The sequence below is a fragment of the Stomoxys calcitrans genome, chromosome 5 (assembly GCF_963082655.1).
Source record: "Stomoxys calcitrans chromosome 5, idStoCalc2.1, whole genome shotgun sequence".
In the NCBI taxonomy this organism is placed as follows: Eukaryota; Metazoa; Arthropoda; class Insecta; order Diptera; family Muscidae; genus Stomoxys; species Stomoxys calcitrans.
In genome coordinates this window covers 150,330,958-150,351,747 of record NC_081556.1, presented here as the reverse complement: position 1 = coordinate 150,351,747, position 20,790 = coordinate 150,330,958, and the positions used below count along the sequence as shown (strand labels likewise).

Here is a 20,790-nt window from a genome sequence, read left to right as displayed (position 1 = left end):
CCTGTGCCACTTTCTCCCTTATATTTAAACCATGCGACACACAATTTATCCACCTGTTCCTAAGCATACGGTCTATCCAGTCTCTAAGGACTGGGTCCATCCGGTACTGTTCTAAGGATTGGATCAGTGTGTCGGTCCGCACACTGTTAAAAAGAAAATGGTAAAAGATCTACAATTTTCCTAGAAAAAGGGCTAAAAATAGGCATTCCTAGGAAAAAAGGTAATAAAACCACCTTTTCCCTGGGAAAACGGGTAATAGATCTACCTTCTCGCTGGGAAAATGGTAATAAAACTACCCTTTCCCTAGGAAAAGGGAAAGCAACTACCCTTTCTCTGGAAAAGTGTAATAAAACTACCCTTTTCCGATAAAAAAAGGGGTAATAAAACTACCACTTCCATAGGGAAAGTGTAAAACAACTACCCTCTCTCCGGAAAAGGGTTGTTTTATTGCCCTTTTCTTAGAAAAGGGGTAATAAAACTACCCTTTTCATAGAAAAGTGTAATAAAACTTCGCTTTTCCTGGAAAAAGTGTAATAAAATTACCCTTTCCCTAGAAAAGGGTAATAAAACTACCCTTTACCTGGAAAAAGGCTAATAAAACTACCCTTTCCCTAGAAAAAGGGTAGACAAAGAGAAAGCAACAACCCTTTCTCTGGAAAAGGATTGTTTTATAGCTATTTTCCCATAAAAAGGATAATAAAACTACCCTTTTCCCAGAAAAAGGGTAATAAAACTACCCTTTTCCCAGAAAAAGGGTAATAAAACTAAAATTTTTCAGAAAAAGGGTAATAGAACTACCCTTTTTCCAGAAAGAGGGTAATAAAACTACCCTTTTTCAAAAAAAAGGTAATAAAACTACCCTTTCATTGAAAAGGGGTATTAAACCTACCCTTCTCATAGAAAAATGGTAATAAAACAATCCCTTTCCGAGAAAAGTGTAATAAAACTCCGCTTTTTCCGGAGAGAGGGTAATAAAACTACCCTTTTCCTAGGAAAAGGGATAATAAAACTACGCTTTACCTACAAAAAGGCTAATAAAACTATTCTTCCCTTAGAAAAAATGAAATGAAACTACCCTCTCCCTGGGAAAGGGATAATAAAACTACCCTCTCCCTGAGAAAAGGATAATAAAACTACCCTTTCGCAGGGAAAAATGTTATCAAACTACCCTTTCACTGGAAAAAAGCTTTTCCTGGGAAAAGGCTAATAAAAAACTACACTTTCCCTGAGGAAAGTGTAATAAACCTACCCTTTCCCTAGATAAAAAAGGCATTATAACTACCCTCTCATTGGAAAAAGGTATTAAAACTACCCCTTTCCCTTGGAAATGGTGATGTAAAACTACCCTTTCCGTGGGAAAGGGTTTTGTTATGATTTGTATGACGTATCAAGTTTTCCTATACCGAACATTGACTTAAAAGTTTAAGAAAATTTTGTTAATTTGTACCCAATCGAAATAAGTCATTTCCATTGTGCAACTACGACTACTGTTTCTTTTACAGTTTTAATATTGTACACTTTTTCAGCCACTTTTAATGCCCGATGAAGGCTTCACTGCCGCCCCTCCACATACCCCATTCAAGCGCAACTACTCTTCCTTATCTTGCAACAAATCGCAGCGCAACGAAAACCAACAGACAATGAAATGAATTTCTTGCCAAGAAAACTCCCAAACCAAGTGATGTCTTTTTACACCAAGCGAATGCCACACGGCACTGTTGTGAGGCTGCTGGTGAGTTCACTTGTAAGGAAAATGCTTGTCCTGGGCACACAAAGTCGAAGAAGCAGAAGAAAATACATTGAAAACATTTTGTACGCTTGGTTGTCTCCATGCCAGTATGGATGCTAAATCAGCAGCTGTTGGCCCTTTATGTCTTTGTTCAAGACTTCTTGGCGAATAAAAACAAAATTGTGGCGTTGAAAATGGCGAAGATGCTGTTGTCATTGGGACTATACACAGGGACTACACACAGCAGCTGCAGCAGCAACCCAGTCTGTGATATCAGTTGAGAGTTTCAGAAATCAGGCACTGTGGTAGAGATTGTACGGATTGTTAACGTCGACTTTCCAACTAATTGTTGGCAAAATTTGATAATTATTGTTCAGATTAAGGTCAACAGCGTAAGCCAAAAAAAAATCGAAAAGAAATATTTTAAATTGTCAAAATTGGAGCTCGGACCCGTGGGGATAGTCCAACGTAGGCAATATGGATATCACATGAAAGGTTTTGATTAGTAGATTACGAATATGCAATAAAATGCCCAAGTGTCATTTTGATCCGGGAAGCACCTATGGGTTCTTGAGAATTTGGAACCCTCTTAAGCCTCGGTATCAAATTAAAGGTTTGAATGAGTAGATTACGAATATGCAAGAAATTTGTTTTGCATATTCGTAATCTACTAATCAATACCTTTCATTTGATACCCATATTGCCAAGATTGGACTACTTCTCCCCAAGGCGGGGTTTTGGACCCTAGGAGAGTTCACGAGCCCAAGCCCCAAAAACGGACTTCATATTCGGGTTTCTGGGGTCAAAATTAAAATACAGTTCAGCCGTCTGGGTTGATATGGCTTTTATGGGCCTAAGACCCTAAATCGGAGGATCGGTCCATATGACAGATATATCCAAATCTGGACCGATCTGTGCCATATTGCAGAACTATGTCAAGGGGCTTAACTTGACTCTCTGTCCCAAATTTCGGCGACATCGCACAATAAATGCGCTTTTTATGGCCCCAAAACCTAAAACCGAGAGATCGGTCTATATGGCAGCTATATCCAAATCTGGACCGATCTGAGCTAAATTGAAGAAGAATGTCGAAGGGCCTAACACAACTCATTGTCCCAAATTTCAGCAAAATCGGATAATAAATATGGCTTTTATGAGCCTAAGACCCTAAATCGGAGGATCGGTCTATATGACAGCTATAACCAAGTCTGGACCGATCCGGGCCAAATTTACGAAGGATGTCGAAGGGCCTTACACAGCTCACTATCCCAAATTTCAGCAAAATCGGATAATAAATATGGCTTTTAAGGGCCTAAGTCCCTAAATCGGAGGATCGGTCTATATGGCAGCTATAACCAAGTCTGGACCGATCCGGGCCAAATTAAAGAAGGATGTCGAAGGACTTAACACAACTCACTGTCCCAAATTTCAGCAAAATCGGATAATAAATATGGCTTTTATGGGCCTAAGACCCTAAATCGGAGGATCGGTCTATATGACAGCTATAACCAAGTCTGGACCGATCCGGGCCAAATTTACGAAGGATGTCGAAGGGCCTAACACAGCTCACTATCCCAAATTTCAGCAAAATCGGATAATAAATGTGGCTTTTATTGGCCTATACCCTAAATCGGCGGATCGGTCTATATGGGGGCTATATCAAGATATAGTCCGATATAGCCCATCTTCGAACTTAACCTGCTTATAGACAAAAAAGAATCTGTGCGAAATTTCAGCTCAATATCTCTATTTTTAAAGACTGTAGCGTGACAGACGGACGAACATGTCTAGATAGTCTTAAATTTTTACGATTTTTACGCTGATCAAGAATATATATACCTTATAGGGTCGGAAATGGATATTTCGATGTGTTGCAAACGGAATGACAAAATGCATATACCCCCATCCTTCGGTGGTGGGTACAAAAATCTTTCGCGTATAATGTTTTTTAATAACTTTCCCATCTGTACCAAGTATGGTCGGTATTTGTCCATAACCTGATTTAGCTCCTGTAGTGACCGATCCTTCCATTTGACTTTGTTTCATGTCAGCTACCATAAAAAACTAAAAGTAAATCAATTTTCTGTCTACACAAAGATATCTGTTAAGAAACTGAAACACTCGAACCATGGTGCAACATATGATAGATACATTTTCACATAATTATTATTTATTTCCTTTATTTTACTTTTATTTCACTTAAAAGTCTTATGGCAGCCACTGTGCGAACGAAAATATCATAAAGATAAACTCCTTGACTGCTTTTTGGTCGGCAGACGTCACTGCTGCCATTTCCCAGTGTATGATGAGACAAGACTATGTCTCTGTGTTTGTGCTCTTTTCTCTACACCTTCTCAAGAATAAGATTTGAACAACTTTACCGTTTAACACACACACACACTTATAAGTCCACATATATTTCTACGTATATGAAACGTTTGGTTGTTTGTATGCAAAAACAGGCCTAACACAAAAGTTGCAAACCATTAACAAACAGCCTCCTCTTACACCAACACTCTCTTCCTCTAGCTTACTCTTTATTTAAAGCTCTCCCTCTCTCTCTCTCGTGCTCGCTTTACCACAGTGACTACGACTATAGCTAAAATATTGTGCCTAAGCATTTCTATGCCTTAATGTTGTATTTGTCTGATGAAGTATGCATAAGAGTGAGTTTACGTCGGTGTACCTCTGTGTGTGCGTGTGTGTGTGTGTTTATTTCATTTGTAAGTAGAAGAGTGTATTTTGTATTTATTTCTAGTTTATTTATAATTGTCTGTGTTGGCATTTCTCACAATGCTGTCTTCTCCTAATGCGAATATGAATGCTGCAATGCCTTATAGGGACTGGGCTATATCTGTGGCTTTTGGAGCTACAGTGTATACAAGAATGTGTGTGTGTGTGTGTACAAGTGCTTGTTTGTTATTCGTGTCTTGTATGTTTGCTTTTGATAACAATTTTCCAACACATTAGAGAGTAATCTACTTGGTGTGTGTGTGTGCGTGTGGCCTACTGTGGCTTTTTTCTAGCTGTGTGCCTGCTTGTATGCTCCAATGTGCTTTCATCTGTATCTCTGTGTGCATATTTTCCTTATAATTGGATTCAATTTGAATCGCACATTTCCCCACAATATTTACTTTTTATTTTTCCCCAACACAACAACTGTTTAACAGGATTTCTCGCTTGAGGTGAAATGCATTCGGTTTTAGAAATGGAAAAATATGAAAAACATTTACAGGAAATTCGCAAACAACCAAATGATACTTTCCTTAGAATTTAAATGAAATTTCTGTTATTTTGTTGAAAGAGTTATTTTCATAACTCTTTTAACAAGTACATTATTTAAAGGAAATTAAGGAGAATAAAATTTTAAATTTAAAAACGAATTTACAATATAGAATTTTAAAAGGAGAAAAATAGAATAAAATAAAATAAAATAAAATAAAAAAAAAAATAAAATAAAATAAAATAAAATAAAATAAAATAAAATAAAATAAAATAAAATAAAATAAAATAAAATAAAATAAAATAAAATAAAATAAAATGAAATAAAATAAAATAAAATAAAATATTATAAAATAATATAAAATAAAATAAAACAAAATAAAATAAAATAAAATAAATACATTATTTAAAGGAAATTAAGGAGAATAAAATTTTAAATTTAAAAACGAATTTACAATATAGAATTTTAAAAGGAGAAAAATAGAATAAAATAAAATAAAATAAAATAAAATAAAATAAAAAAAAAATAAAATAAAATAAAATAAAATAAAATAAAATAAAATAAAATAAAATAAAATAAAATAAAATAAAATAAAATAAAATAAAATAAAATAAAATAAAATAAAATAAAATAAAATGAAATAAAATAAAATAAAATATTATAAAATAATATAAAATAAAACAAAATAAAATAAAATAAAATAAAATAAAATAAAATAAAATAAAACAAAACAAAATAAAATAAAAAAATAAAATAAAATAAAATAAAACGTTTTTACATGGCAAAGTACCTCACAAATGTCGCCAATATTAGGAGGGGATAACCACCGCTGAAAATTTTTCTGCTGGTCCTGCAAGGATTCGAACCCAAGCGTTCCGCGTCATAGGCGGATATGCCAACCTTTGCGCTACGGTGGCCTCCAGGCATAATACAATTCCCTATTTCAAATTTCATCAAAATCGGCTAGAAAATAAGGCTTTTATGGGCTGCAAACCCTTTATGGGCAGATCGGTGTATATGACAGCTATATTTATATTCAGATCGGATGTCGAAAGGCTTAAATCTACTCACTGTTTCAAATTTCAACCAAATCGGGTAATAAATAAAGCTTTTATGGGCTTCAGACCCTTTGTTGGTAGATCGGTGTATATAGCTGCTATTTCTAAATATAGTCCGATCTGTACCATATTTAGGTCGGATGTCGGGAGGCTTAAAGCAACTCACTAACTCAAAATGCAGCAAAATTGGATAATGCAGATTTTATGCGTTTTAAACCCTTCACCGGCAGATCGGTCTATATGGCAACTATATTCAACTATGGTCCGATTTGATCCGTTCAAGAACTTAACCTACGTGCAGCAAAAGTACGTGTCTGACGGACGGACACACACACGTACATCGTTAAATCGCCCTAGAATCTTACGACGAGCCGACACATATATATGCATTGCAAACGGAATGAATAAATGAAAATACCCCCTATCTTATGGATAAAAAATACCATTTGCATATCGTTTTTAATATTATTATAAAACAAGTAAAAAGGTGTTAGTTCGGCCGGGCCGAACTTTGGATACCCACCACATGGGGTATATATGTAAACCACCTTTCGTCATTATCCAGTGAAAAATGCATAATTTATGCCGCCATAGCAGCTATATCGAAATATGGTCTGATTTGGGCCAAATCCGACACGGATATTGGGTGGACCAATAAGTACAAGTCATTGTTCAATTTTGTAGAACAATATATCGGTTTTTTTGGTAGCCATATTCCAATATAGAGCGATCTGAACCATATACGACACGTATGTCGAAAAGCCTAACATATGTCACTGAGTCAAATTTCAGCGAAATCTGATTATAAATGTGTTTTTTATGGGGCCAAGACATTAAATCGAGAGATCGGTCTATATGGTAGCTATATCCAAATCTGGACCGATCTGAGCCATATTGCAGAAAGATGTCAAGGGGCCTCACTTAACTCATTGTACCAAATTTCAGCGAAATCGGACAATAAATGCGCCTTTAATGACCTCATAACCTTAAATCGAGAGATCGGTCTATATGGCAGCTATATCCAAATCTGGACCGATCCAAGGCATATTGCAGAAAGATGTCGAGGGGCCTAACTTAACTCACTGTCCCAAATTTCAGCGAAATCGGACAATAAATACGCCCATAAAAGGCCCAAAACCTTAACTCGAGAGATCAGTCTATATGGCAGCTATAACCAAACCTGAACCGATCTGAGCCATATTGCAGAAAGATGTCGAGGGGCATAACTTAACTCACTGTCCCAAATTTCAGCGAAATGGGACATTAAATGCGTCCTTTATAGCCTCATAACCTTAAATCGAGAGATCGGTCTATATGGCAGCTATATCCAAATCTGGACCGATCTGAGCCATATTGCAGAAAGATGTCGAGGGGGCTAACTTAACTCATTGTTCCAAATTTCAGCGAAATCAGATAATAAATGTGCCCTTTATGGCCTCATAACCTTAAATCGAGAGATCGGTCTATATGACAGCTATATCCAAATCTGGACCGATCTGAGCCATATTGCAGAAAGATGTCAAGGGGCCTCACTTAACTCACTGTCCCAAATTTCAGCGAAATCGGACTTTAAATGCGCCCTTTATGGCCTCGTAACCTTAAATCGAGAGATCGGTCTATATATCAGCTAAATCTAATCCTGAACCGATCTGGGCCATATTGCATAAAGATGTCGAGCGGCTTAATTTAACTCACTGTCCCAAATTTCAGCGAAATCGGATAATAAAAGCGCCCATAAAAGGCCCAAAACCTTAAATCGAGAGATCGGTCTATATGGCAGCTACATCCAAATCTGGACCGATCTGGGCCATATTGCAGAAAAATGACGAGGTGCCTAACTTAACTCACTGTCCCAAATTTCAGCGAAATCGTATAATATATGTAGCTTTTATGGGCTTAAGACCCTAAATCGGCGAATCGGTATATATGGCAGCTATATCCAAATCTGAACCGATCTGAGCCAAATTGAAGAAAGATGTCTACTCGCCTAACGCAACTCACTATCCCGAATTTCAGCAAAATCGCATAATATATGTGGCTTTCATGGGCCTATGACCCTAAATAAGCGGATCGGTCTATATGGGGGCTATATCCAAATCTGAACCGATCTGAGCCAAATTGAAGAAAGATGTCTATTGGCTTAATACAACTCACACTCCCGAATTTCAGCAAAATCGCTTAATAATTGTGGCTTTTATGGGCCTAAGACCCTAAATCGGCGGATCGGTCTATATGGGGGCTATATCAAGATATAGTTCGATATAGCTCATCTTCGAACTTAACCTGCTTATGAACAAAAAAAGAATCTGTGCAAAGTTTCAGCTCAATATCTCTATTTCTAAAGACTGTAGCGTGATTTCAACAGACAGACGGACCGACGGAAGAAAAATAAATTTAAACCGATGTAATCCCATGTACTGCCTAGCTACAATATCGAGTATATGAATTTAACTAAATTAAAACAATTAAATGTACAATTGACAGTTTGAATAAATTTAAAGGTCGACCTCTACGTATGATGAATTTATTTTGTCGTAGCCATAACTCATACGCAACATGTTACCAGCCAATAGAAAACACATTTTGCCTATTCCACATTGAGGTTTTCAAATACAAATATTTAAATTATTGATTCTTTTCAAATTTCAATATTTTAGCTCAAAAAGTTATTTTTTACGAATACATATAATCTTAATGCTTTAAAAACGTACATGATGAAAAAAAAAACAACTTTTTGCTCTTCAAAATTGATTTTTCAGTTAAAATTGATATTTTAAACCAACATGTACATCTGGCGATTAAACACGAATTTTTCCACATGAATGTGATTTTAAGCATGAATCGAGCAAATGCATTGGAATGCATGAATGCCATTTTTCTCCATAACATATGTATGAAAACAAAATGAATAGCTTCGCCTCGAATTATGGCCAATGCAATTATGAATGTATATTTCACATCAACAGCTCCATATGTTGTTGGTTGTTGTTGTTGTTTTTTTTTTTTTTTTTGAACTTGGCAATGAATGTATGATTTACCCATGTTTGCTGTTTGCTTGAGCCAATCAATTGAAATTTGAATATTTTATTATGGTTACTGATTGACAGCTAATTTGAAATTTGGAACCATTGAAATTTGTTTCGGCGTATGTGTGCCTGTGTGTGTTTAAAAACGAGAAAAGGCAAAGGCCATTGGCAAAAAATTAACGCAGGAAATTAAATTTAAGCAAAAAAAGGAAATTGAAATTAAATGGTTCTTGACGAGAGACAAAATAAAACGTTCGTATGCGATGTGTGGAATTTAAATTCACAATTTGCACACTTAATTAAGATACACACTTAACATGGCAATACATTTTAATTCTATATACTAGGGCAGAACGAAGGGAAAATTTTCCTTTCAATAGGAAACTTTTATCCAAATTACTTTTCTATTGGAAATTTTGTCAAAAATTAATTTTCAAGAAAATTTTATCAAATGTTATTTTCATAGGAAACTAGACGAACCGGGTCAGCGCCGCTGCGCCTTCTTTAACTCTCTAATTTCTTATTAGAGTGGGGGCACTTCGCCTATGACGCTAAACATGTACGAATTCTGAGCAGAAATGTCTATTCTGCAGAAAGAAAAAGGAAATGGAAAGACGTAAGTGTGAGCGAATTGAGATGTACAGGAGTCAGAATGAAGTCAGGAAATTCTACCAAAGAATTAAACATCAAACCGATGGCTTTTATGCAGGCACATCCACCAGCAGAGACAAGAAAGGAAATCTGGTGACACAGATAACATGCTGAGGATATGGAAAGAGCATTTTATATAACCGCTAGTGTTCGACGTTGGCGGCGAAGAGGATACCGCAGAACCAATCAATGATAATAGCATAGAATATTTATCTCCTAGTCAGAATGAGCTCCAAGCAGTGACCTGACTAAAGAACAACAAGGCAGCAGGAGCCAACGGGTTACCCGCTGAACTATTTAACACCGGGGGTGACATGCATCAGCTTATCTGCGCAATCTGGCTAGAAGAATGCATACCCGATGATTGGAACCACAACATACTATGTCTCGTGCACAAGACAGGAGACAAGACAGAATGTGCCAACTACAGAGGAATAAGTCTCCTCACCATTGCATACAAGATACTCTCGATAGATTAAAACCTAAAGACCATGAGACATTTTGGCCCTATCAATGCGGCTTTTTGGAGGCCACCGTAGCGCAGAGGTTCGCATGTCCGCCTATGACGCTGAACGCCCCGGTTCGAATCCTGACAAGATCATCAGAAAAAATTTTCAGCGGTGGTTTTCCCCTCCTAATGTTGGCAACATTTGTGAGGTACTATGCCATGTAAAAACTTCTCTCCAAAGAGGTGTCGCACTGCGGCACGCCGTTCGGACTCGGCTATAAAAAGAAGACCCCTTATCATTGAGTTTAAAACTTGAATCGGACTGCACTCATTGATATGTGAGAAGTTAGCCCCTGTTTCTTAGTGGAATGTTCATGGGCAAAATTTGCAATCAATGCGGCTTTAGACCTGCTAAATCCATCCTGGACCAGATATTCACACTGCTCCAAATTCTGGAGAAGACTCGAGAAGTACAAATCAACATTTACCATCTCTTTGTTGACTACAAAGCCGCTTTTAATACTCCTTTACGTTCAAAGGTATTTCAAGCCATGTCTGAGTTTGGTATACCTGCCACTGACACTTGCTGATACATGATCCTCAGTAAGAATAGGTAAGAATCTCTCTGAACCATTCAATACCAAACCAGGTTTCACACAAGCAGACAGCCTATCGTGTGATCTCCTTTATATCCTGCTGGAGAAGATTATACGAGATGCAGATGCGAATATATTGGGTTGCCCAAAAAGTAATTGCGGATTTTTTAAAAGAAAGAAAATGCATTTTTAATGAAACTTAGAATGAACTTTAATCAAATATATTTTTTTACACTTTTGTTTCTAAAGCAAGCTAAACTGACAGAAGAAAGAATGCAATTACAGAGTCACAAGCTGTGAAAAAATTTGTCAACGCCGACTATATGAAAAATCCGCAATTACTTTTTGGGCAACCAATATATGGCACACTAATCACAAGAGAACACAAGCTACTCGCCTATGCCGCCAACATTGACATCATAGGTCGGTCACCGGAAGTAGTAACTGCTGCCTTTCAAAGAATCGAAAGAGAGTCATTGAAAATGGGTCTGGCAGTAAATGGAGATAAGTATGGTTTCAACTCCCAAAAAGCCTTGCACAACCATAGCATATAAAGAAAATGGAGAAAGTTGGGAACCACAACTTTGAGAGAGTCAGTAACTTTATCTACCTCGGCACCGCCATAAACGAAACACGAAATGACACCAGTTTTGAGATAAAGCGAAGTATAATACTGGCTAACAGATGCTACTTTGGACTAAGTAAGCAGAAACAAGGCCACCTCTCGGCAGACGAAGATTACACCATACAAGACACTGATACTACCCGTGCTGTTATAATGTTCTGAAGCATGGGTACTTGTGAAGGCAGTTGCGGCAGTGCTTGGAGTATTTGAGAGAAAGATTCTTCGTAAAATATATGGAACAGTTTGCGTTAATGGAGAATATAGGCGACGTATGAACCAGGAGCTGTATGAATTGTATGACGACCATAGCAGAGTTACACTGCGTTGGCTAGGTCATGTTGTCAGAATGGATGAAGAAGCTCCAGCAAAGAAGTCTTTTGAAGACATACAAGACCAAAAGCCCAATGATAAAATCAAGTGGTGGGAGCTACCTCGAAACTTGGTGTAAGAGATTTTAGAATGAGCGCAGAAGCTCGAGGCGCTTGAAACGCTATTCTATATAGGCGACGAATGAACCACGAGCTGTATGAGCTGTATGACGACGATACACTGCGTTGGCTAGGTTATGTTGTCAGAATGGATGAAGAAGCTCCAGCAAGGAAGTCTTTTGAAGGCAAACACAACCAAAAGCCCAATGGAAAGTGTGCAGGGAGACACCTGGAAACTTGGTGTCAGAGATTTTAGAATGAGCGCAGAAGCTCAAAGCGCTTGGAACGCTATTCTACGTTCGGCTAGTGCAACAAATGTTCTGCCATAGCCAATTAAAGTAAAAAAGTAAAGTATGCTCCCATATTAACTATTGGGTTGCCCAAAAAGTAATTGCGGACTTTTTAAAAGAAAGTAAATGCATTTTTAATAAAACTTAGAATGAACTTTAATCAAATATACGTTTTTTTACACTTTTTTTTCTAAAGCAAGCTAAAAGTAACAGCTGATAACTGACAGAAGAAAGAATGCAATTACAGAGTCGCAAGCTGTGAAAAAATTTGTCAACTCCGACTATATGAAAAATCCGCAATTACTTTTTGGGCAACCTATGTTCGCAAATTGAGATCTAGAGTCTCTGGAAGCCGCAATTGTTATCCAATTTCGCTGAAATTTAGCATAAAGTTTTTTGTTATGACTTTCAACATCCATGCTAAGTATGTTCCAATTCGGTCTATATCTCCCGATTTGACATCTTATGCCTCTGAAAGCCGCAATATAACTAAAATTTCAATTTTTTGCATTTGAATACATTTTAAGCAAGTGTTGAAATCCCAGGATTCGGCACGGCCAAACCTAGCCTCAAACACAACTGAAAATATTAAAAACACCATGAAATACCTACTTTGATTTGTGGTGCTTTTCTAGCCTTGGCGGTTGTCTGTCATCGGCTGTTGATGTTCTGGGTTGAGATATTTCACTGCGCTGAGTTAATTTTGGGCTTCAGGGGAGTAACTGAAGAAACTGAAATGTTTTGTTGTGCTTTTTAGATTTGGTTTCTTTTCGATTTTTTCACTTTTCTGTTTCAATTATCTTTTTTGTTTTGTTGCTCTTCTTTTTGGTTGCTTTTCAGACATCCATATAAAGTCTAAAAATAACTTTTGATACAGAGCTGCTGCTGCTGCTCTAAGAAGGTTTTTTGTTGTTGTTTTGTTATCGAAAAGAGAGTTTGCTTTGATTTTGTTTTTTTTTTTTCTTTCTTTCTTTCTTTCGTTTGAGGGGAGGGGGTCACAAAATTTCCCCGTATGTTACTCTTGTTTTTGGTTTTTTATGGCGTTTTTGCCAAACAGGTTAGGGTAGGGGCCAGGAAATTGGTAGGGTCCTTTAATGAGCTCCTATATTTATGACTTTATATGTGAGAATGTATGCAAGCCCGCGTTGTTTTTTTCGCGTTTGGTTTTCTTTATGTATGGGAATTTAATGACACTGTGTTAAACACAATGCATACACATACATTGAACACTAATACACAGACACACTCACTATGCGACACAACGAAATGAAAATTCAATTTGTTTGTTATGGATGGATGCTGCTTAAATGGCTGGCAGCTGGCTGATGCTTGTCTCCTAGAAATTGGATTTCTTCTTTGTTGATTTTGTTTTTTTTTAAGGAGCTTGGTTTTCTTGAGCTTATTGTGGTAATGCTGGAACTTTTTTGTTTGTTTTTTTTCAAAAAAATTTTGTTTTTGTTATAATTTTTTTTGAATGTGGGATAATTGGTTTTCAGTGGTTTTAAGCTGCTTCTTATGCTCAGGGTTTTTATTTTTCCTTGGAGTTTTTCTTTAGTTACAGGTGTGGATTTTTGCGGTTAAACTTAAGAACAGCAAATTTATTGTCATGTATTAATTTGGGGATTTAGGGTTTTTTTGGTTTTTCTTAGCGTTCTGGCTTATAAAAATTTTTTTCGGGGCTTTATTGTTACCAAAAGAAATTTTAGAATTTTTTTCATTTATTTATTGTCTGCAGTTACATTTATTTTTTTTTTTCTTCTAAAATTAATTATTGTCTTGTTGAGTTTCAAACATTTATTGTCGTTATCGTTTGCTTAATTAGTTTGTTTTTTTAGTTTTTCTTTCATATAAAACTCTAGCTTTATAAATTTTTATCTCAAAAATTCAAAAAAAAAAACAAATGGTAATTATGGTGCAAATAACGAGGTGCAATTTCAAACAAACCAAAAGTTTATTTCCAGCAAAAAAATGTCACATTGTTTTTTTTTTCTTTGTGTTTTAATGAGTTTAAGAGTTTTTCTCTTTTTTTTGCTCTCTAAATTTCTTTGTTCATTTCATCAAACTTTCGTTTTACTATTTCGAAATGGGTCTTTGGAACAGCTGCAGCTTATTTTTGTAACACTTTTCGTCTGCTTTGAACATTTGTGTTTTCACTTTCCGACATTCTTTGGCTTTCTTTGTGATTTGAATTCATTTTATTTTTTGTGGTATTTTTTTTTTCTTTCTTTCTCGTGTGTGTTGAGTAAAAAAATGCCTTAGAGAAAAATCATTATCCTTTTAAGTGGCTCTTTTATTTTTTGCATATACGTATATATAAATATGTAGGTACATTTTATGAAAGCGCACACACAGGCGCCAACACACTCGCGGGAGCTCTCTAGCAATACGGTAACCACACGCACTTGCCCGCAAAGAACACCAGAAGCCAGCACTAGCACACAGGCACACTCACACACAGAGAATTTCTATAAAAGAAGATATCAGCAGCAGTAGCAGCAACCTGACAGAGACGACCAGTGAACAGCAGCACAGCGTAGACTAAAATTGTTTATGTGTGTGTGTGTGTGTGTCTTCTGAGGGTTTTACGATATTTTCGTGGATAGTCGCAAGGCAGCCTGGATGCTGTTAGTTAAGCAAATGGGAATATGTAGCTTAAATTGACGTATTGCCTCTCTGCCCCTCTCTCTCACTCTCGCGCCAACACTCTCGGTGAAGAATTTTGTTTTGCACACTGAGTTTACTATGTAGTACTACAACTGCTACTACAGCTTCTCTAGTATTTGTTTGCTTTGTTTTTGTTGTGTGGTTTGTAGTAGCCTTTTGTTGTTGTGGTTCTTCTTCTTCTTCTTGTTGTTGTGCTTTTTGGAGGGTATACAAAATACAAAAAAATTTTGTAGTAGAATTTTTGTAGCACGTGTTCGCTGATCAACCAAAAAAGAGCTACGACATCTACGACAACCGCCTACGCACTGCAACTTATTTTACGTTGTCGTTGCTTTTTACCCTAATCACCAGCCAAGTCAGCCAACCAGCCAGCCGACAAGCAACTGTTAAAATAACATAACTCACACATACACATATGCTATACGCTGTGAGTAAAACTCTCTTGGACACTGCTTTTGGTTTGCTCTTAAGTTATATGAAATTTCTCTTATTTTCATGAGTTTGGGCATTTACACACACATACCACTACATGCGTACTTATTTTTCCTAGGCTAACAGTGTTGAAAATTATCCTGTTAAATAATTAAGAGAACGTTTTCCACACATACCAAGAAAATTCCATATTTGCTGTTAATGTGTGAGTGTTTGTACAAAAGAATATTTTCAAACTTAAGACTGTTATACAGTGAAGTGAATATCAGATATTAATAAGAATTTTGTGTAAAAAAAAAACTTACAACCAAAAAAAAGTTATAAGAATAAAAAAAAAATGATTGAAAAGATTAAGAACTCATAAAAAAGGTTCAACAGGTAAAAGCGTGCTAAATTCGGCCGGGGGCAGAATCATGGGAACCCACCACCATGGATTCTGCTAAAATATGGGAGCTATATCCAGTTATAGACCGAATGGGACCGTACTTGGCGCAGTTGTTAAATAAATATTAAATTTTAAGCTAAACTGATTTTCATGAAACTTTCACAGATGGTAGAGTTTAGTCCCACAGTGAGAATAGGGTACTTCATTTTGTGATATCCGCGGAGCTATATATGACTCAAGATATATAATCAGGACATCGGTTTGTATTGGAACTATATATGGTTGTGAACCGTTTTGGGCCATACTTGGCACAGTAATTGATGGTGAAACCAAAAAACTCATGCTAAATTTCAGCCAAATCGTATAACAATTGCGCCCTTTAGAGGCTCATAAAGTCAAGATCCGAGATCGGATTATGTGGGAGCTATCTGAGGTTATGAACCGATGTGAACCATACTTGGCGCAGTTGTTAGAAGTTAGAACAAAACACTTCATGCACAATTTCAGCCAAATTGGATAATAATTGCGCCCCCTAGCGGTCCAAGAAATCAAGAGACGAAATCGGTTTGAATGGGAGCTATATCAGGTTATGCACCAATTTAAGCCATACTTGGCGTAGTTATTGACTGTCAAACCAAAACACTTCATGCTAAATTTCGCCCTCTAGCGGCTCAAGAAGTCAAGAGACGAAATCGGTTTGAACGGGAGCTATATCAGGTTATGAACCGATTTAAGCCATACTTGGCACAGTGGTTGGCTGTCAAACCCAAACACTTCATGATAAATTTCAGCAAAATCAAATAATAAATGCGCCCTCTAGCGGCTCAAGAAGTCAAGATCCGAGATTGATTTATAGGGGAGCTAAATCAGGTAAATCAGGCGCGGTTATAGTTGGTCAACGCAAATCACTTCATGCTAATTTTCAGCCAAATCGGTTAACAATCGTATAACAGACGGAGGGACGGACATGGCTAAATCGACTAAGAATAAAAAGACGATCGATAATAAAGGGTGATTTTTTTGAGGTTAGGATTTTCATGCATTAGTATTTGACAGATCACGTGGGATTTCAGACATGGTGTCAAAGAGAAAGATGCTCAGTATGCTTTGACATTTCATCATGAATAGACTTACTAACGAGCAACGCTTGCAAATCATTGAATTTTATTACCAAAATCAGTGTTCGGTTCGAAATGTGTTCATTCACCGTAACGTTGCGTCCAACAGCATCTTTGAAAAAATACGGTCCAATGATTCCACCAGCGTACAAACCACACCAAACAGTGCATTTTTCGGGATGCATGGGCAGTTCTTGAACGGCTTCTGGTTGCTCTTCACTCCAAATGCGGCAATTTTGCTTATTTACGTAGCCATTCAACCAGAAATGAGCCTCATCGCTGAACGGTGAATGAACACATTTCGAACCGAACACTGATTTTGGTAATAAAATTCAATGATTTGCAAGCGTTGCTCGTTAGTAAGTCTATTCATGATGAAATGTCAAAGCATACTGAGCATCTTTCTCTTTGACACCATGTCTGAAATCCCACGTGATCTGTCAAATACTAATGCATGAAAATCCTAACCTCAAAAAAATCACCCTTTACATAAAATTGGTCTCAGATCAATAATTCGATGTGTTACAAACGGAATGACGAAATTAGTATACCACTATCCTATGGTGGAGGGTATAAAAAGACTAAAAATATTCAGGAAAAATTAAGTGCCCCAAAATGCATTGAGCCGTCACAAACAATTTTATTGAAATTTTGGCTTTAAAAAATAATCTTGAGGTTATGTTGTCTTTAGAGCATTTTTCACTAAAATTTAGTCTTTAAAAAATCCAGTAAAATCTGGTAAATTTTTTTTATTTTGAAATTTTTTTATAAAAGTTTTGTCTTTATTAAAAAATTTTTTAAAGTGTTGCCTTTAAAAAAATTGAAAGAAATTTTGTCTTCAAAAAAATAATTTCGAGGGCTGAAATTTTGTCATTAGAGAATGTTACGCTGAAATTTTATCAGTGCAATTTTGTCCTTAAGAAAAATACTATTGGGTTGCCCAAAAAGTAATTGCGGTTTTTAAAAGAAAGTAAATGCATTTTTAATAAAACTTAGAATGAACTTTAATCAAAAATATACCTTTTTTACACTTTTTTCTAAAGCAAGCTAAAAGTAACAGCTGATAACTGACAGAATGCAACTACAGAGTCACAAGCCGTTGAAAAAATTTGTCAATGCCTACTATATGAAAAATCCGCAATTACTTTTTGGGCAACCCAATATTAAGGCGACCCAAGCCTCAGCAAAATGTTGTCTTTGTAGAATATTATTAATATGAAATTTTGTCATTTTAACCAGTAAGGAAAGGCAAAAGTCGGGCGGAGCCGACACACCTCTTGAAATATCCAATAAAACCTTGCACGATTTTCTTACGATTGAACAAAAATTCTGGATATCTACAGCCTTAAAAAGTCATATCGGATAAAAGGTATATATGGGACCAATATCTAAATCTAGGACTTCAAATATAATATCGCACACCCAATATTGTAGAGATCTGACCAAAATTGTGGCTTCTACTGCCTTAAAAGTCCATATTGGATGAAATATATGTATGGGAGCTATATCAAAATCAGGACCGATTTTATTGAAATTTGTGACGCTAAATACAACTCATGCTAAATTTTGTAAAGATCGGACCAAAATTGTGGATCCTACAGTTTTAAAAGGCTATCTGATGATGAAAGATATATTTGGGAGCTATATCTAAATTTGATCCGATTTTGAAATGAAATTTCGCACAGATATATAGACGCCATATAAAACACGTTGTGTTTCGTTTTGTAGAGATAGAACCAAAATTGTGGCTATTACAGCCTTAAAATTCCATATCGAATGAAAGATATATATGGGAGCTATATCTTGATCTGGACCTATTTTGACGAACATATGTCTACATATATTGCACACATATGTAGACGTCAAACAAAAGACCTCGTGCCAAATTTTGTAAAGTTCGGGCCAAAATTGTGGCTGCTACAGTCTTAAAAGGCTATATCGTATGAAAGATATATATGGCAGCAATATCTAAATCTGAACCGTTTTTAAAAAAATGTTGCACAAAAATAAGGACGCAAAATAAAACACCTCGTGCCAAATTTGGTAAAGATTGGACCAAAATTGTGGCTGCTAAAGCCTTAAAAGGCCATATCGGATGAAAGATATATATGGCAGCTATTTCTAAATCTGAATCGATTTTCAAGAAATTTGGCACACATACGTAGCCGCCAAATAAAACACCTCGTGCCAAATTTGGTAAAGATCGGACCAAAATTGTGGTTTCTACAGCCTTAAAAGGCCATATCGGATGAAAGATATATATGGCAGCTATATCTAAATCTGAATCGATTTTCATGAAATTTGGCACACATATGTAGACGCCAAATAAAACACTTTGTGCCAAGTTTGGTAAAGTTTGGACAAAAATTGTGGCTTCTACAGCCTTAAAAGGCCATATCGGATGAAAGATATTTATGGAAGCTAGCTTCCCAAAAAGTTGCCCAAAAAGTAATTGCGGATTTTTCATATAGTCGGCGTTGACAAATTTTTTCACAGCTTGTGACTCTGTAATTGCATTCTTTCTTCTGTCAGTTATCAGCTGCTACTTTTAGCTTGCTTTAGAAAAAAAGTGTAAAAAAGTATATTTGATTAAAGTTCATTCTAAGTTTTATTAAAAATGCATTTACTTTCTTTCAAAAAATCCGCAATTACTTTTTGGGCAACCCAATATATCTATATCTGAACAGACGATCACAGCTAAATGGAATCAGGAAGACATTCTAAGCCGATCGGTATACTTACCAATGGGTCTAGCTCTTCTCCTTCTTAGCGTTGCAAACAAATGCACAATTTGTTTAGAATAGATTTAATTAAAATTTTTGATTTAGACAAAATCATTTTGGTGCGGACGGACGGACGGATGGACATGGTTAGAACAAATGTGAAGAAGATCAAATCTTATATATAAAAATCATTTTGTGTTTGTTTGTGTGTTTCTTATAGACTCAGAAACGGCTGAACCGACTTTCTTGAAATTTTCACTGATGGTGCATAAAGATCCTGTGGTGAAAATAGGGTAGAGAAATTTTTGATATCTGAAGGGGGAGCGGACCCTCCCCCTTACCACAATGGGTGGTGCGATTTAAGCGAAATTTCGTGTGCTCTCTTATAGTAACCTACAAACAAAAATTTGGTATTCAAATTTCGGGTGGGGTACCGAGGGGAGGCGCCCCACCCCAAAATCTACCAAATATATCTATACACCAATCACAACAATATCGGACTCAAATGAAAGGTATTTACGATTAGAAAACGTATATGGTATCCAATTGTCGGACCAATGGCTCCCCAACCCCAACTCCCAAAACACCCCTAAATCGGACATATTTACCGACCCTGGCAATGTGGGACTCAAATGAAAGGTATTTATGAGTAAAATACGAATCTGTTATCCAAATTAGGGACAAAGTTTCTGGGGGTCCACCCCTTTCCCAAAACACCCCCCAAACAGGACTTATTTACTGACCATGACAATATGGGCTTAAATAAAAGGTATTTGAGTGTAGAATACGAATCTGATATCCAGATGTGGAACCAAGTGTTTGGGGAGCCGCCCATCCCTGAGAAATGGAAGACAAATTTACGACCATAGCAATATGGGACTCAAATGAATGGTCTTTGGAAGTAAAGCACGAATCTGATATCAATGTTCGGGAAAAGTGTCTATGGGGCCACCCCACCCCCATAACACCACCCAAATAGGAAGTATTTGCTGACCATTGCAATATGAGTCTCAAATAAAAGATATTTTAGAGAAGAACATGAATCTGATATATATTTTTAAAGCCAAGTCACTGAGAGGCCACCCCACCCCCCAAAACATCAAACTCAAAGCGGTCATGTTTGCCGACTATGGAAAAATGGAGCTCAAATGAAGGGTATTTGAGAGTAGACCATGAATCTGACATCAACATTTGGGACCAACCGTCTAGGGGACGTCCCAACACCATAACAATCCCCAAGTCTTCAAAACAGTGGAGCTCGATATTCATAGTTTCTAGGGCCCATACCCCAAACCGGATATATTTGCTGGCTTTTTCAATTATGCGTTTAAGTGTATGATATTTAAGATTAGAAAACGAATTTGATATCCAGTTTTGAGGCCAATGGCAATATG

General features: G+C 36.5%; 1 protein-coding gene across 3 annotated transcripts in view; it reads right to left on the bottom strand.

Moving 5' to 3' along the window:
- The window catches only part of LOC106081455 (uncharacterized), a 205,530-nt gene that overhangs the window by 133,594 nt on the left and 51,146 nt on the right, over positions 1 to 20,790 (bottom strand). For 2 of the 3 annotated variants that reach the window (XM_013243412.2, XM_013243414.2), the window contains exon 1: positions 12,687 to 15,027. The exons of the other annotated variant lie outside the window; for it this stretch is intronic. The gene's annotated coding sequence lies outside the window, so the exon portion shown is untranslated. Of the gene's footprint in view, positions 1 to 12,686; positions 15,028 to 20,790 lie in introns of those variants that run through there. 3 annotated transcript variants of the gene reach the window in all.